Source organism: Biomphalaria glabrata, chromosome 5 (assembly GCF_947242115.1).
Source record: "Biomphalaria glabrata chromosome 5, xgBioGlab47.1, whole genome shotgun sequence".
Classification (NCBI taxonomy): Eukaryota; Metazoa; Mollusca; class Gastropoda; family Planorbidae; genus Biomphalaria; species Biomphalaria glabrata.
In genome coordinates, this window is record NC_074715.1 from 43162829 (window position 1) to 43175867 (window position 13039).

Sequence of the window (13039 nt, forward strand, 5' to 3'; positions counted from 1 at the left end):
TTTAATATCATTTTCATTAGTTTCCTCATTGATTAAAACAATTAAACATTCATCTACTTGATTTTCATTTTCCACAGTTTCTGTATCTAACTTTTGAGTTTGATTTTCATTGTTTACTTCTGTATCCAAATTTTGAAATTGATTTTCATTTCTCTCATTGTATAACTTCAAATTATTTATATGATATGTTTTTATTTTTCCATTCATATTAATCTTATAGTTTACTTCACTTGTTTTATTTGTAACAACAAATGGACCCTTCCACTGTTTTCCTAATTTGTTTTTTAAGTCAATTACCAAAAGTAATACCTTGTCTCCTACCTCCAATGTTCTTAATTTTCTTTTTTCATTTAAGTTCTCATCTTTCTGTTTTTCTGCTTGCGTTTCGTCTTGTTTTTGACCTTGTATTTCAACCTCTTTCTCTTTATCTTCTTCACCATTAACTATTTCATCATTCATATCAATAAGTTCCTGAGTTTCTTGTTTTGGCTTGTTCTTAGATCTGGTTATTACCATATTACTAATGTAATTATCTGTTTCAGTATTCCTATTCTGCTGTAACCTTTCATATTTCTTTTCCCATGCTTCAATTTCCTGTCTTGAACATTCCTTCAAACCTGTTAAGTTTCCAATTAACATATCATGTCTCATGTTAGGCATGGCTACTCCTTCACAATGGCCAGTGTAAAAAGGTGTCTCAATAAACACTTTAAATACTTTAAATTCCTTTATACTGCCATCTGCCAACTCCACTTTCCTTGTATATCCCCTATAATATTGCGCCTCAATGAGATCAGCCCGAACCACGAGTGTGTTACAGCCACTATCTCGGATTGCCTTTATTGGAACATTGTTAATAAAAGCTGGGTAGAAAGCAAAATTGTTTTTATTTTCCCTAACAAAAAACACTCTGTCAGAATCTCTATTTTTATATTCCCTGCTTTTACTCCTATTGTATGTGTTATTATTGTAATTGTTGTTGTAATTGCTGTACCTATTCCTACTGTCTGCTCTGTAATTATTTCTACTATCTGTCCTATTGTAATTATGTGTACTACTTGATCTATTATAATTATTCCTACTGTTTGACCTGTTTTGTGTTCCCCTGCATCTCATAGCCATATGTCCTTTTTTCCCACATCTATAACATGTAACCTCCCTGTTGTTTGACCTATCTCTACTGTTGCTATATCTGAAATGTTGGCTATCCCTACTTCTATTTCTACTTCTTTCATTGTTTTCCTGTGTATATCCCACTAGATCAATATTCTTTTTATCTTTACATGAAAAAAGGTTGTTGGGATAGGCATTTTTATATGTTCTTATTATCTCAGTAACATCATCCAAAACTTTGGGATTCCTTTCTTTGATAAATGATTGTAATTGCGGGTCACACTTAGCTACAAAATTATCAAGTAATATAAAATTTTTTAATCCCTCAAAGGTACTGTCAATCTTCTCAAATCCCAGCCATTTATTAAAATAGTCTTTTTCCAAATTTATAGTGGTTTGTGGTTCTATCTGATTGGAAGGTGTGTTTTCAAAATATTTTTTTCTGAATGTGCTGGCATTGTGTCCATATGCATTCAGCAATTCCTTTTTTAAAATTTGGTAGCTATTTTGTACAGTATGATTATGGTTTTGACAAATTGTAAGAGCTTGCCCTTGTACAAAGTCTAACAAAATTTGAGACCACTCTTCCCCCCTTATATTGCAATTAACCATTTTAATTTCATATCTCTTTAGGTAGTCTGAAATACAATCTCTAGCCTCCTGAAAGGGTTGTAGTTTTTTCCTCAACCAATGGTTGTTATCACTTGAAATATTAGTGTTGTTTGTGTGATTATTACTATTATTGGTTTCAATGTGATTGTCTGGGGCATTGGTAGTATTAGTATTAGATCTATCATTAGTATTATTGCTATTAACTTTTTGTTTATTTTGTTCAGCTTCAATTCTCAATTTCTCAAGATCATATTGTAATTTCCTATCTGCTTCTTCTTTTATTAATTGTGCATCTAGTTTATTCTTTTCCATTTCTATCTTATCTATTCTATCTCTCTCTATTGTCACCATTTGCTGTACATAGCTAGTTAGGTCCTTTCCTTTAAGTTCTAGCTGTTTAGCCTCAGCAATAATTTGCTGGCGAAAAGTCTCCATATAATCAAAGTTTGGAGCTGTTGCCATTATGCTTATTTTATTTTAAACAATGTCTCGATATAGTTTTGATATGGCCTCCCTATTGGCCTAAATATCCCAATTTAGTTTTCACAAAAACTCACTTTCAAATACTTCTTGTAATATATATATATTTAAATACCTTTGCTCAATGTTATATTAACAAATATTACCTCAGTGGACTTACTCACAGCCACAATACTTGAATACAACTCAAAATTTTATATCACCTTAATTCAGTGGACTTACTTTAGACCACATAAACAAATATCAATACCTCAATACTTAATTCAATGGACTTACTTCTTGCCAATAAATACCCCTAGGACTATTCTAGTCACTAGTCTAGATTCAATACAACTTCAATACAACCTCAAATAGATAAATCAATATTATACCTCCAACAGTAAATCTCAATCCAGTGATACTGACAAAAATTATTATTCTGACCAATTAGACTGTGTTTAAACACATCTATAAAATAATGTCAACCGATTAATCGGGACAAAAGATCTATATATAAATAATTACTCCTTAGACTCAGTTGTCCTCAGGATAAAATAGATCTAAGGCTCTCATAGGTATAACAATTTAGTTAATACCTGGAAACAATCTAGAATTTATAATCTAGATTAAACGTGGCTTACCTTATCTACTTAAGATAAAATTACTAATATATAATAAGAATAGTGTAAAATAAACGTAATAAGACACAAAAAAAATAAATCTATTCTAATGAGATGAGACTTTTTAGAGGAAGTATACACTGAAAGAGACAAATAAAGATAACTTCACTTGACTTCTAAAAAAAATAAAATGTACGTGGATACGAACAAAACAAGACAATCTAAACAATCATCGAGACTTTATTAAATGGAGCAGGTCCACTTTCTAATGTGCCCTATAATGACGCCCTTATCAGGCAACCTGCTCTTAACAAAGATCTACTGTCCCTAATAGACTTAATTTAATAATAATGGAGAGAAAAAATAAACTTATCTTTAGTTAGATCCCCTTTGTTCAGTCCACGGAGCTACAACGGTCAGTTCCACACAAGTTCCCCACTGTCTTAGTCTTAGGCAAGGCAAGGTGTGCTCCCACAAAGGCTATTCGACAGGCAGTACTGAGTTAGGCCAATCTCTCCTGGTGCTGCCACGGTATGGTACGAATCTCAGATAAAGTCCTCTGGTCAGGTTCCAAGGTTCCGGTTCCACTTGATGATCTGTTGGTGCTGGCTTCTGTCTTCAGGTCAGGAACATAAGTCAATACTGAGACAAGCTGGTGGTGCTGTCTCAAGAGAGGTAAAAAAAATGACTAAGTCTAACTCTCTCTTTTGATGAATATAAATTAGTCAACTTTACAAGTTGAATAGATGGTCACGCAGTGTGGTAGTAGGGTATACCATCACTCGTGTGTAGATTAGATTGTAAGCTCAGCAACACTGCAACAGTCAATTAATAGCTTGAAAAACAAACCTGACAAGGTGACTCGATCCAACGGTCAGCTTGTAGATACTAGATATGTAGACTCAGGTGACTTCCCGTACTCACAATAAACAAATAAACCTGACAAAATGAGGTATCTTCACTCTTGAGGTATAGCCTATAGATAGAGGTATACTGACGACGGACTGCCCTAGATCACTTCAACGGACGAAATAGTTCTGGATTCAGACACAATAGATATACTCAATATAGATCTATATATAGATCCAGGTTCAATCTAAAAATATCTAACCTGGCTGACAAAGCTAGACGCTGGTAACGGTTTCGAATTTTCTCTAATAGAAAGTCTAGATCCACTGGAACAAAGATGCCAAAATCCAGCTGCAGTCCAGATAATTAGCACAGACGTAGGGTAGATCTAGTAGAAATAAACGAATGTTAATCCAGTACTTCTCCAGTGTACTTCGCCAAGTGTAGAATTGTAGATAGATATATCCAGAACACGAAGTTAACTAGATTGTAGATCAAAATGACGCCCTGGCCGTCGTGGGTCGCCACATCTGTTGATGGTCTATTTTGTTGATGAGTATATATATGTTACTGGTGCATGCGAGTCCATATGACACAACAACAGAATGAATCAAGAATATACTTAATAACGCAGGCTGATAACTTCAACAATTTAATAAACAATAAAAAGGGCACAGTCCTCTGTCGTCGCTAGCCTAGCGTCGTCCTCTTAGGCGTCTTGTCCGTTATTCTCCTTGTTCATAATCCTACTCTGTTCTTACTCGTCACATTACTTAGGAAAAACCCGATTCACATCAACTTCTACGCATCTTGTGTCATTACAGTGTGTATGTTTCTATAAGATGATTGTTATATAGTGTGTGTATGTTTCTAAAAGATGGTTGTTATGTAGTGTGTGTATGTTTCTATCAGATGATTGTTATGTAGTGTGTGTATGTTTCTATCAGATGATTGTTATATAGTGTGTGTATGTTTCTATAAGATGATTGTTATATAGTGTGTGTATGTTTCAAAAAGATGGTTGTTATGTAGTGTGTGTATGTTTCTATCAGATGATTGTTATGTAGTGTGTGTATGTTTCTATAAGATGATTGTTATGTAGTGTGTGTATGTTTCTATCAGATGATTGTTATGTAGTATGTGTATGTTACTATCAGATGATTGTTAAGTAGTGTGTGTATGTTTCTATCAGATGATTGTTATGTAGTGTGTGTATGTTTCTATCAGATGATTGTTATATAGTGTGTGTATGTTTGTATCAGATGATTGTTATATAGTGTGTGTATGTTTGTATCAGATGATTGTTATATAGTGTGTGTATGTTTTTCTATCAGATGATTGTTATGTAGTGTGTGTATGTTTCTATCAGATGATTGTTATGTAGTGTGTGTATGTTTATATCAGATGATTGTTATGTAGTGTGTGTATGTTTCTATCAGATTATTGTTATGTAGTGTGTGTATGTTTCTATAAGATGATTGTTATGTAGTGTGTGTATGTTTTTCTATCAGATGATTGTTATGTAGTGTGTGTATGTTTTTCTATCAGATGATTGTTATGTAGTGTGTGTATGTTTCTATAAGATGATTGTTATGTAGTGTGTGTATGTTTCTATCAGATGATTGTTATGTAGTGTGTGTATGTTACTATCAGATGATTGTTTAGTAGTGTGTGTATGTTTCTATCAGATGATTGTTATGTAGTGTGTGTATGTTTCTATCAGATGATTGTTATGTAGTGTGTGTATGTTTGTATCAGATGATTGTTATATAGTGTGTGTATGTTTCTAAAAGATGGTTGTTATGTAGTGTGTGTGTGTTTCTATCAGATGATTGTTATGTAGTGTGTGTATGTTTCTATAAGATGATTGTTATGTAGTGTGTGTATGTTTCTATCAGATGATTGTTATGTAGTGTGTGTATGTTACTATCAGATGATTGTTAAGTAGTGTGTGTATGTTTCTATCAGATGATTGTTATGTAGTGTGTGTATGTTTCTATCAGATGATTGTTATGTAGTGTGTGTATGTTTTTATAAGATGATTGTTATGTAATGTGTGTATGTTTCTATCAGAAGTTTGTTATGTAGTGTGTGTGTGTTTCTATGAGAAGTTTGTTATGTAGTGTGTGTATGTTTCTATCATATGATTGTTATGTAGTGTGTGTATGTTTCTATAAGATGATTGTTATGTAATGTGTGTATGTTTCTATGAGAAGTTTGTTATGTAGTGTGTGTGTGTGTTTCTATGAGATGTTTGTTATGTAGTGTGTTTATGTTTCTATGTAGACGGTGGGAGGATGTTAGCGATTGGTTGAAGCTTGTGACTGATGCAGCATAGGTGACATTGTCATTTGGTCTTAGGACAGACGACTCCAGAACGTGAGACTGAAAGGTTGCGTTATTGTCGTGAGTTAAATTTTGTTAAAGAATATTATTACTAAAGTCTAGTACATTTATTTTATCTCATATATTAACTTAAGACTAAGACTAGTTAAAGAATATTATTACTTAAGTCTAGTACATTTATTTTATCTCATATATTAACTTAAGACTAAGACTAGTTAAAGAATATTATTACTAAAGTCTATTACATTTATTTTATCTCATATCTTAACTTAAGACTAAGACTAAGACTGCTTTATTGATCCATATGGAAATTTGTTGTGATTACAAGGACGCTTTCTCATACAGCTTCTAGCACCCTTAAAACTCCCGCGGAAGAACTTCTCTTTCAGGTCGTAATTTGTAGGAAGCTGATTCAACTTCTGTACTAAATGGTGAAGTCTTGCTCTTTTCAACCATTTTACTAGAAATAGTTTCACCTTTCAGCAAAGGAAAATGGTAAAACCTGTTTTCACTTGCTTGCCTGGAGAAATGAAAAAGCTTGAAAAGATGCTCATAAATTTCATGATGTGCAAGTAGCCCACAGCAACACTTCATGAGAAACATTAGTAAGAAAGCCACTGTCAATGTCCCCTAAGGAAAAAAAATCTTCCTTGAGACCCCATATTCTTTTCATTCCCTTGCCCATGTGGTACTTCTCTGAACTGTCTGTGGCTCTGATAAGTTTGATCGCTGAGATGATAAGGTCAATAATATGTCTGATATTCAATGCAACCTCTACGTGTAGAATTTAACGTTGGGATATTGTTCTTTATTAAAAAAAAACAACTTTTTCTCAGTCAAAGCATGGGCTCCATCAGTTGTTACTCTTGACATCTTGTTCCAAGCCAACCCAACACTTTCAACATAGTTCTTCATAGAATTTATTAAATACTGGAACATGAAGAGACAATGTTTATTTAGCTTCTTCATCATAATTGATAAGAAGATATTTAAAATTATTTATTTTTAATATATTAGCATTTTTATATGTTTAATCTGTGGGCTCACCTGAATTCTGTAGGTTTCTGCAGGCCGCATGTGGCCCGCGGTCTGTAATTTGCCCACCCCTGATCTAAATGAATCAAGTTATTTTGATTCTACACAATCTTCTACTACTAAAAGTAATATCAGGACTACCAATGTACCTTAGTGTTTAACTAAATATTTATTTGTGCAGCAGTTTCAGATTTATTGTGACATTCCAAAAAGTTTAAATAAATTGTGCCTCTTATACATTGATTTGATTGACTCATTTTGATGTATATGTAGGCCTATACCTTGTAATCAAAGTGGCATTCATTTTTTGTTTAAATTGTAACTGGTCTGTGCTAAATTACTGAATTCGTATTAAGAGATAACTATTAATGTATTTGAAAGTTAATGGTAAAGGGAAGTAACTGCAACCAATACACCTTCAAATGTACAGTAATTACTTCAATCAACAAGAAGAATTTTAATCAGCAATGAAATTACCAAAAAAAGTCATGGCAGGAAATGCTATTAAGATCTAGTCAGTGATTACCCTCTACAAACTCTTATTCAACTAATCTAATTGACTTCAATATTCAATCATTATCAAAAAGAAACCATTCCAAAGACAAAGTGCATGAAAGACAAAAAACGGGAGAAGCTTTTTGATGTAGAGCTAAATAGTATATTCAAGTTAAAGTAAAGTTCCCTTTGCAGACTTTGCAATGATAGTCAAGTAGTCTTATTTCCTCTGTGTTTAGTACTGATGTATAGTACCCATGTCTCAGATCCATATAGAAAGGTTGAGAGAACGAATGCTTGGAAGAAACTGATTTTTGTAGGCAGGAGCGGAGTGATTTATTTCCCAACACTCTCGCTTGGTGACGTATAAAAGCGAGACGTCATTTGATACTATGCTTCCCAGATAAGTGGTCTACCACGGAAAGATACTTCCCAGGTAAGTGGTCTACCACGGAAAGATACTTCCCAGATAAGTGGTCTACCACGGAAAGATGCTGTTCATTCACAGTGATCTTTGGGGCTGAGTAGATTTTATTGCATGACCTCTGAAACATGACTCCTGTCTTTCCGAGGTTTACAATAAAATGAAAAGAGGCAGCGGTGTACGCAAGTCGTTGACCGCACGCTGGAAATAATTTTCAGTGTGAGCCAATAGGGCGCAACGTTCAAATGTCTTTTTTTTTTCACTGGCGCTCCATTGACATTTTTTTTTTTCTGAATATTTGAATTTCATTTCTGTCCTAGTTTTCCTGTACAGTTCAGATGTTGTACTTGTTACTTCAGTTGTGTACGATAAAAAGATAAGTTGTTACTTTAGTTGTTACTACAGTTGTTAAATCAGTTTTTACTTCAATTAGTTTCGTTTATGTTATTTGTTTTTTTAATAATTAATGAATGTTTAAAAAAAATGGAAGATTTCTTTTAAACCTTTGCAGAGAGTGTTTGATGATACACTGATACACAATTCTAAGTTGATTAAAATGTAATCGTCTCAAATTCAGTTCAAAGAAATATAATAAAACTCGATGAAATAAATCTTAATGATAAACACAGAGATAGAAACCTTAATACTAATCACAGCAAGTGATTTCACCCAAGGCAAAAGATAGGAAAGAATTGATAAAGACGGTCGGTCAACAGATCACATGTGGTTCCCTAGTGGTTCAAAAGACTTCGGGATAGGTGAATGTGACAGGTTGGCACGCGGCGTGGTTCCATCCGCCCGCCGAAATGCCGGCACAAATTGTTGAAAGTCACCCTTCAAAATAAAAAGTTTTCAAATGTAACTTGACCTACGTTGGGGCGTTAATTTTTCTCTGACGAATTTTTAACAACATTTAACATTTGTACGTTCCTGAAATGGGACTCTGAATGTAGAATCTACCAAGAAAAGTGAACGGGTCTTGCCTTTTTTTAGTGGAACATGATAATAAAGCAGTATGTTTGATTTGTAAAGAAAGTGTGGCTGTCGATATCTAAAGGGCATTACATTGAGCCACGTATAAAAGATTGTTAAACTACCCCTTGAGATTGGAGGATTGATGGGAATATTCTCCTAAAAGAGACACAAAAATGGGTCGGTGGTAAAGCTAGCTACAATGTTGCTCACATTATAAGTAGAGAAATGAAGCCTTTTTTTTTGAAGCTTAAAAGAGGGTTAACTTCAAATATCCCATTAAATTAATGTAAGAACTAGATCCACAAGTTGCTATTTTAATCAAATAGCATTTCATTTGTGTACCTTTTCAAGTGGCCCGGACACGAGTGTCGGAAATTAAAATGGCCAGCAGGTCGAATTAGGTAGGCTGGACATCATTGTGATAAGTCATGATCATCTTTTCTTTGCGTTCCTCGTGGAACATAGGGCCTCGAATGAGATAAGTAGACTTAAAGTATTAATGCAATAAAGAGATAATACAGTGAGGACTTAATGTACGAACTGATCAGCAATGACCAACAATGAACATTAAACCCCAATATCTTGCTCTGTCCTTCTTATAAACTTTAAAAAAGAAAACTTTAAAAAAACTGAAATAATTCTTGACCTTATTTTGTTGAATTCTCTTTTTAATATTCTTTTCTGCTGGTCAATACATTTGTTTTCACTGCAAGTGGTCAAGGTCTTAACAAGTTGTTTTTTCTGACCTACTTTGTTGAATGAACTGAATGTGCAATGGAGCGTGATCGTCAGAATTGTCATTGTGTCTTCCGTGTGTTCCAAACAGAGAGAACCAGAGAACGACGGTCAACCGATCTTGTGTGGTGCCCCAAATCTCAAAATAAACCATTCAACAGTCCTAACTAGATCTATAGATCATCTCAATATATCAAGCCAGATAGCCCGTTGTTTATCCTTTTTGTTATTTCTAATGTAATGTACTTTTCTTGTGTCTTCATTTTGATTTTTTTGAGTATGTTTTTTTTTATACTGTTATTATGTGTAATGACTGCCTTTGTAGTACTTGTGCTTTGTGGCAAAACAAATAAAATTGGTCAAGAAACTAAAGCGAAGGCTCACAACTTAATGAATCTTTTCAAACTGCAGATTTTTTTTTTCAATCTTGCAATCTAGCTGAACTGGGTGGTGAGGTCGTATTTTTATTCATATTTTAAGTCGCTGTTGCCCAAGAGAGCAGTTTTACACTTAAGTCTTGGTGGATACCAGGGCGTTTAGTCTAATTTAATATTTTTTTGTCCACAAATGTTTTGTTTGTGAAATGTTTTAAATGTTTCAGAGTTGAATTGAAGATAATCTACATTCTAGTCCAAACCTCCAAAAGGACGAAGCGGTATGGCAGCGGACAGGTTTGAACCCGGGGGCATCGAGTCAACTGTACGACAATCCAGAGCGCATACCGCATGACCTGGCTGCCAAGTATAATATGGAGATGACAATCAACTGATGGTTGCCGTGTTGTTATGTGTGTGTGTGTTAGGATCCTCCTCTCTAGTTCTGCAGCCAGAGTCCACCAAACACTAGTGACTTTAGTTTGGGGGGGGGGGAGTAAAGGTGGTTGGTCTTTGTGCAGGCCACATGACACTCTCGTAAACCGTTGGCCAAAGAAACAGATGACCTAAACATCATCTGCCCTATAGACCGCATGGTCTGAAAGAGTAACTTTACTTTTTAGTATGGCTGATCAACTAAGTTATTACAGCGTCATGCTATAGCGCGTGGGTTCTATCCTCGTACTGTTTAATTATTTTTCTCTTTTTTTTTTTATTCAATGAAAAGAACACATTAAAAATGCGTGACATCATTTATTAAAATTTCTGAGAAATTTTATTGTTTTTCAAAATGTAAACAAAAATTATTAACAGTTACTGTACAGTGTGTCATCTGAACATCAATAGCAACATCAGCTACTGTACAGTGTGTCATCTGAACATCAATAGCAACATCAGCTACTGTACAGTGTGTCATCTGAACATCAAAAGCAACATCAGCTACTGTACAGTGTGTCATCTGAACATCAATAGCAACATCAGCTACTGTACAGTGTGTCATCTGAACATCAATAGCAACATCAGCTACTGTACAGTGTGTCATCTGAACATCAATAGCAACATCAGCTTCCTAAAGACGAAGAAAGTAAGAAGTGATTTGAAACAAAGTTATTCTAAAATTGAAAAAAACAACAACTTTTCCCTTGTTAAATAATCTCTCGCATATTAGTCTTCAAACGATGGAGATTAGTAAATAGACAAGGTAAATAATCCACAAATTAACCATTTCTATGTACTGATTCTAGTATCCTCCCTTCTATAAACCTTTGGTGGAAAAATCATAAATATATGTATACCGGTATTACATTTATTTTTCATATTTAAAAATTTAAGATTGCATTACTACAAGAAAAAATTATTAATTTAATTGAACAATATAATAATTGTATTAATTATTTATTTTATCTTACAAGAATAAATAATCAATTTAATTGAACAGTTTAATAATGCTATTTGTTTTTTCACAAATTTAGTGATTTTACTAAAGGTGTTACTCTAGTCAAATGTTAATATTCATTTGTTATAAATCTCACTGCTCTATTTTTTGTCTGTTCAAGTTTCTTTATATTTTCTTGAGGGGTCACTAACAGAGGATGCATATTCCATAATTAGCCTAACAAAGGTTTAAAAAAAAAATAATTTTACATTCTTATTTGGAAAAAAGATGTGGCTGACCTGTCAACTCGGGCTCCAAATAACGAGACATTTTATATAAATAAACAATACATAAACAATGAATCTTTAAAGTTGGCATACCTATATTAAACATAAATGAACAGCAGCACGAGGGACCAAGTTTTTAAATGAAAGTAGCAACGAAAATAAGGGACTGCGCCGATCAAGGCTCGAACCAGTGACCCTGGAAACGACAACACCGCCTAAGCAAATTATTAACCTCTAAACCAGTGATGCCCAACCTAATTTGACCCGCGGGCCATTATATTTTATAACACTCATCTCGCGGGCCACATGAACGAAAAGTTATTAAATGAAATGAAATTGTTCTGAAACTTTTTTTGGTAGAAACCCAAGGATTTGATACTTAATTAATAGGTTATTTGACATTTATATATATTTTTTACTCGTCGGACAATATCTTCATTTCTCTACTTAAATGTGAGCAACACCGACTCCAATAGCTAAGCATAGTTTAACAATCTTTTATTCGCGACTCAAACCAAGAATGCCACCGTATTTATTTTATAATGCCGTTTTTATGTTGTTGTTTAATTTAACAGTCACACTTTCTTTACAAAATAAATATGTCGGCTTATTATCATGTTCAACCAAAAAAAAAAAAAGTAAAGAACTGCTAACTTTTCCTGGTAGATTCTACATTCAGAGTCCCATTTCATAAACACACAAATGTTAAAGATCGTGATACCAATCCATCAGAGAAAAAGTGAGTGCCCAAACGAAGTTAAAGGTACATTTTTTTCAACCTTTTTTTTTTTATTGGAACGTAGATTTCTACACATATTGCCGACGTTTCGGCGGGCCGGATGGAACCACGTCGCGGGTCGGATCTGGCCCGCGGGCCGTAGTTTGGGCATCACTGCTCTAAACCATCGGAATGTCCAAAAAACATTCTTCTGGTCCAGAGTCATTTCGCTCGTATGCAAATTACCACCCCATTGGTCAATAGTCACATGCCCTAGCTAGACCCTCCCCCCACCTCGCCACAACCGTTCACCAACAACTTCAATAGAGCCGACACAGACAGCCGTTAGGCATATATTAGACAAACAATGGCTCTATCTAATTGTGTCTCTCTCATAATGACAAGTGGACAACATAAATACATTACATATAGAAGCTTCACTATGAACGTTGGCCAAATATAGAGTTGAAGCAAGGTGCTGAAACTAATGTGATATTTACTTTTGGGCAGGGAGGGTGTGAAACTATTTTAGTGTAAAGATATATCTACGGACATGCTTGACCAGCCACGCCAGTGTGTTATTTTCTTTTCTGACCACTCCACATTAAGCAAACACTATTGC